This window comes from Mastacembelus armatus, unplaced genomic scaffold (assembly GCF_900324485.2).
Source record: "Mastacembelus armatus unplaced genomic scaffold, fMasArm1.2, whole genome shotgun sequence".
Taxonomy (NCBI): domain Eukaryota; kingdom Metazoa; phylum Chordata; class Actinopteri; order Synbranchiformes; family Mastacembelidae; genus Mastacembelus; species Mastacembelus armatus.
The window spans coordinates 1-6,184 of record NW_022872880.1 but is presented as its reverse complement, the minus strand read 5'-3'; positions in this window follow the sequence as shown (position 1 = coordinate 6,184).

The following is a 6,184-nucleotide window of genomic DNA, read 5'->3' as shown; positions in this document are numbered from 1 at the left end:
AGTGGTGCTGTTCCCATGCTGAGGCCTATTGATGTGTGATCTCCTAGGGGAGATCAAAAGGGGGATATCAAATTTTGACATTTCCGTAGTGGGGGTGGGCTCTTAGGAGAGCCCAAAAGGGGGAATTGTGGGAATGCAGACACACTTTGTGTGACTAGTATGCAGCTTACTGTGTAAAGTGTACTCCTGTATGTGTTGGACACGTGATAGGGTCACCGCTCTTTTAGTGTCTTTACTATGAGGGGAGACAAAAGGGAATAACAACACCATATAAGGTAATGGTCTAAATTCCTTTTGTGGAAAAGTACTGGTATGTGGGGCGGGGGCCACCAGCTATATCTATCCTATAGTTTTCCCCTATAGTCCAGATCTCTTCGTGTGTCCCATGAGGGTTGATCTCCAGAGCGCACTGTATAGTTAAAATAAAACCTTTAATCAGCTGAACCACTCCAGACGTCTTTGTGTACTTCCTCATCAAACGGACCTGGGTAAGTTATATGCGGACTTAACACACGACAGAAAGGTAAGGAACAGCGTATTGGACTGTATTTGTACTTTTGTTAAATATTAAGAAACTGTAGTCGCTGTGATTATTCAATCCAAAATTGCTTTATGTCATTTGAATCGTGAGACTTTAAGGTTTTATTAGACATAAATTTTTTTAGACTGTATACACATTTTCCGACGATCTTTTGAGACATATCTGGACATACAAAAATCGGGGCGGATCCGTTCTGGGGTAAGACTAAAAGGTTAAACACTGCTGTGTAACATAACGCTGCCACTCCTTGTGACCATTAACATTACAGTGTCATTAAGAATCCCTCATGAGTATTAGAAAATTAGCATATACACTATGGACAGAGATGAAAGTTTGTGATTTCTATTGTCATTACTTTCATTTGGGTATGTTTGGGTGTCACCTCTGTAGCTGGTAGTCTTAAGTGCCCAGGGCACAGTTCATGAGAGATGGTCACATGGTGGGTCACCAATATCTGCACTTTGTTCAAATATCCTTAATGAGATGGTCAGGAGCAGGAGTAGCAAAATCAAACTGAAACACAAAGTTGTCTGTTGAGAGACAACACACAAGCACAAGCACAGAACTGGTGATAACATAATAATGACAACATAATAGCATCATTCCCAGTCATTCACTAGCATCTCTACACTACTGCACACGTCATATTGTTTGTTTACTGATTGGTTTATTCTGCAACCATTGTCCCACCTCTTGGAAACTGATCTGTACTGAAGAGATTCCAGACTAATCCTTTGTATAGAAGAGAAAAAGAGTTAGTCTGGCTGGCCAGGATAGGTGATTGTACTAACTTGCAAAAAACAAATGATTCACTTTCTAGCTAGTACGAACCAGTCGGAGGAGTCTGTCAGCATCAAGCAATGATGCTTTCATCACAAGGTCTGTGGCCTACAGCCATACCAGCCTGCAAGAGCCTGGTCCTGTTGGATTTTAGTAGCTAAACAGGGCCTGACTTGGTCAGTATTTTAATGGCAGACTGCCTGGGAACACCAGGTTCTGTAGGCATTTTCTCTATTGCGCCTTAGCTTGAAAAAGGCGGTGCTAATAAGCCTCTTGTGTCAGTTTCTGTAGTGTAGTGATCATCACGTTCGCCTCACACGTGAAGGGGCCCTGTTTCAAAACCAGGCAGAAACATAGTTTATGCACTGACTGTTGCATGTCGGTCTGAGAAAACTCTGAGCCTGAGCCTACCAAAGGTAGCTGTCAATCAACCTTTTTGCGGCTTCATTTGATGTGCTGAATTACTAAAGGCTAAGCTGGAACCCTGCATCAATACAATCTGCACTTACTGACCTCACGAACGTGGTTGGTGGCCACTGTCTGAAAAACTGCACAGTGTGAGCTGTGCTTCCGTCTATACCTGCTCAGCCTCCTCAGAGAAGCTCATGTCGGTGGACCTGAAAGGAGTTGGAGTGCATTCAATTCAATTCAATTTTATTTGTATAGCGCCAAATCCCAATACAAATCATCTCAAGGCACTTTACAGAAACTAAAACTAAAAACCCAACAATTCCCTTATGAGCAAGCACTTGGCGACAGTGGAGAGGAAAAAAAAAAACTCCCTTTAACGGAAGAAAAAACCTCCAGCAGAACCGGGCTCAGTTTGGGCGGCCATCTGCTTCGACCGGTTGGGGTGAGTGGATAGAGCAGAGAGAAAAGAACAGCAACAATAAACAACAAATAGACACTGCAGGTTGGTGGGGCCAGTAACTGCACATCAGCGATATACAGCTCTAGGACCAGGGACACCTGCAGAAGGTACAGAGAGAGAACAGAGAGAGAGGGTGTTAGGTAAATTCTTTTTAACAAATAGACTCAGAGGACGAACTTTGGTAAGATTATATAGAAGTTTTACTTGCAAGGAGTAACAGTCACACAGCACCTTGGTACAGCATGAGGATCACTGGCCATGTGATAGAAGAAGAAAGAGGAGGCAGTTTCCCATGAAACTGCAAAACATCTGGGTTTCGATACTAAGTGTCTTATCAGAAAGTGAAGGTCAGAACAGACTGACCTTAGGAAGAGGCAAGAGGTAACAGGCCCTACTCAAAAGTGTTTTTGACTTAGATTAAAGTAAAGCAGATTAATAAACTTGAGAGTAACATTTTAATTTCTCTAACAGAGGGAGAGAGCACAAACTAGGGGAGAGAGAGAGGGAACACTGGGCTCAACAGAGCTGTGACTTTTTGTCAGCCTGGCTACAGTGCTGAAAAGAAACCTGGGATTGTTCTTATTTTCCTCTATTAGTGATGAATAGTATGCAGTTCTGGCTTTACGGAGAGCTTTTTTATATGTTAGTTGACTGTTTTTCCAGGCTAGAAAAATTTCCTCTAAGTTTGTGGAACGCCACTTCCTTTCCAGCCTTCGTGATGCCTGCTTTAAGGTACAAACATGTAAATTATACCATGGGGCTAGTCTTCTCTGACTCACTAACTTCTTTTTCAGAGGGGCTACAGAATCTAGCGTTTCACGCAGTGAGGTTACAGCGCTGTCAACAACATGATCAATTTGGTAGGGAGTGGGATTGAAGCAGCTGCCCTCCACTATGTTTATACTTGGCATAGATGTAAATAAAGATGGAATCATTTTCTTAAATTTATTAACAGCGTTGTCGGATAAACATCTGCTGTAGTGGAATTTTCTTCCAAACGCTGCATGATCCATCATCTTAAATTCAAAAGTTATTAAAGAATGATCTGACAAAACAGGATTTGGGGGAAAAACTATTAGATGTTCAATTTCGATGCCATAGGTCAGAACAAGATCAAGGGTGTGATTGAAACAGTGGGTGGGTTTATTAACGTTTTGAATGAAACCAATTGAATCTAATATAGAATTAAATGCAATGCTGAGGCTGTTATTTTCAACATCTACATGAATGTTAAAATCTCCCACTATAATGCCTTTATCTGATCTAAGCACTAAATCAGACAGGAAGTCTGGGAATTCAGTTAAAAACTCTGAGTAAGGGACAGGTGGACGGTACACAATGACAAGTAGAACTGGTTTTTGTGTTTTCCAGTTTGGATGCGAGAGGCTCAGAGTGAGGCTCTCAAATGAGTTATAACTGTTCCTAGGATGAAAGTTTAATAATAAGTTTGAGTGGAAGATTGCAGCTACTCCTCCACCTCGACCTGTGCTTTGAGGAACATGATAATTTTTATGACTGAGGGGGGTTGATTCATTCAGACTGACATATTCATCCTGCTGTAGCCAGGTTTCAGTAAGATAAAGTAGGTCAATTTGGTGATCAGTTATCAAATCATTTACTAACAGAGATTTAGATGAAAGAGACCTGATATTTATTAATCCACATCTGACTGTTCTGTTTTTCTGTTCAATAAGAGGAGTGGTCTTAATTTTTATTAAGTTTTTATGAATAACTCCTCTTCTGTTAACTTCTGATTTATTTGATTTATATGTTCGAGGGGCAGACACAGTCTCTATGTGGTTTGAGGGGGGTGGCGGCTCTAAGGAAACTGCAGAGAGGCGTGCATGACACTGACCAGAGACTTTGTGGAGTGGCCTCGGCCTAACCACCTGCTCCTGAACATAGATGAAGGAGCTCATCATAGACTTCAGGAGGAGGACACCTGTGGAGCCCATCACCATCCAGGGCCAGAGGGGGATGTAGTAGACCACTACAGGCAGAGTCTACTGGTCAGCCTGCTGTGAGGAATGACAGGGAAGAGAGTACCCAGTTTCTGGAATGGTTGGTAATAACCATCGATAGTGATAACCCATGGATTCTCGCACATAGTAGCTGGTACACTCTCTGAAGAGCACAGAGAGCAGCTGATGATAGTTATGTGTAGAGGACGAAGCCAAATCCACCTTCAGTGAGTGTGTTACTCCTCTGACCTCGTTTTCTCTGTGCTTTACAACAAATCATTAATCCCATGTTTCCTGTTTGAAATACATCAGTGGCCAGCATCAGCACGTCCATGTTATATATAAAACAGAAGTAAAACTATAGAAACTCACCACAGTAAATGAAAGTATCCACTGTACCTTGTTGTCTTGTGCTGATGGTAGTGAGAACAGACTCCTGTTGTTACAGTCAACACCAGAGCAGCTTTTGTGCTCAGCTTGTCTCCTGCTGTGTCTATCCTCTCTGTGCCAGAGCCAGTGTCCAATAATGGAGAACAGCAGAGTTCTGCTGAACTTTTCCGTGGGCTGTTTGGGCAGAGCCAGAGGATGGACTTGCCTCTTGTATACAAGAGAAAGAAGTGGAAAACCTATTGTTTCACAACTTCTCCTCAACAAAACAGAGAAAAGGAGAAAAAGGAGGTGCCTCTACCTGCTTTGTGTATCTCTACATACACCAGACAGCCATATACAGTAAGTGTACCAAAATGACCAGAAAGTCAAATTTGCATAATAGGGGACTTTTCAACTGTGCATCCACCATCGGTGGTGATTTCAGCTTCAACCTACCAAAGTCAGCTGTTGTTTAACCCACTGATGCATGAATTATGACAGTCTGAGTCAAGATTTTTTTCCTAAATATTTAGACAGATAGAAGAGCTGAAGGAAAGCCATTTCATTTTACTGGCTAACAGGTCAGTCCTTAGACAGACAGATATGGCTAAAAGTGTTGAAACCCATCCATCCATCCATTGTTAATACCTGCTTATTCCTTAACCAGAGTCACAGGGACCTGCTGGAGCCTATCCCAGCTCTCTTTGAGTGAAAGGCAGGGGTCTGTGGACAGGTCACCAATCCATCACAGGGCTACACAGAGAAAAACAACCTCACACACTCACACTCACTCCTATGGGCAACTTAGAGTCACCAATCAACCTGACATACATGTTTTTGGACTGTGGGAGGAAACTGGAGAACCTGGTGAAAACCCACGCAAGCACAGGGAGAACATACAAACTCCACACAGAAAGTTGCAAAAGGCACCTAACAGGTTGCGAACCCAGACCCTTCTTGTTGTGGGTGCTGACAGTGCTAACCACTTGTTGGACCCCTTCCATGTAAAAATCTTAATAATCATCTTTAAAATATGTTAAAACTGGCACAAGTCATTCAAATTCATTTTTCATTTTTGCCCATTTTCATTGTTGCAAAAGAAACCTGCCATACCCAAGACCTGGTCTGTCTTTTCTCATAGAGATGAACATTAGCAGCTCTGACCCACATTACTGTGGTTGAAGAAAAGCTAATTATCATGACTGTGATAACCTTAAAACACACCAGCAGAGACTGGATATAAATCAGACCTGGACTCAGGTGTTTCTGATCACCTGTTAAGGTGTAAGTCACTGTAACCACTGGAGGAAGAAGTACTAAGATCCTTTACTTAAGTAGAATGAAGATGTGAACAATAAGCTTTCCCTTGGCTATGAGCATGTCCTGAGCTGCAGGATGGAAAGAGAGGGGCAGTAAGCCCAAGGTTGCCTAAGAGCCAAGCATTCTCCTTAGACTGCTCAAATGCTCAGTGTGTTATCTGTCCTACAACGAACAGAGCAGCAGGTTTTAAAGATTAATGTTCTATGTGTGAAAATTCCACTTAGTCAACATTTCAAATTGGAAACAATTCTGTAGTCATTTATGATACAGTCACTCATCTATGTTTAATTAATGACAATGAAACACCTTCTCTGAAGCATACAGCCCCTCACTGTAGCGTGA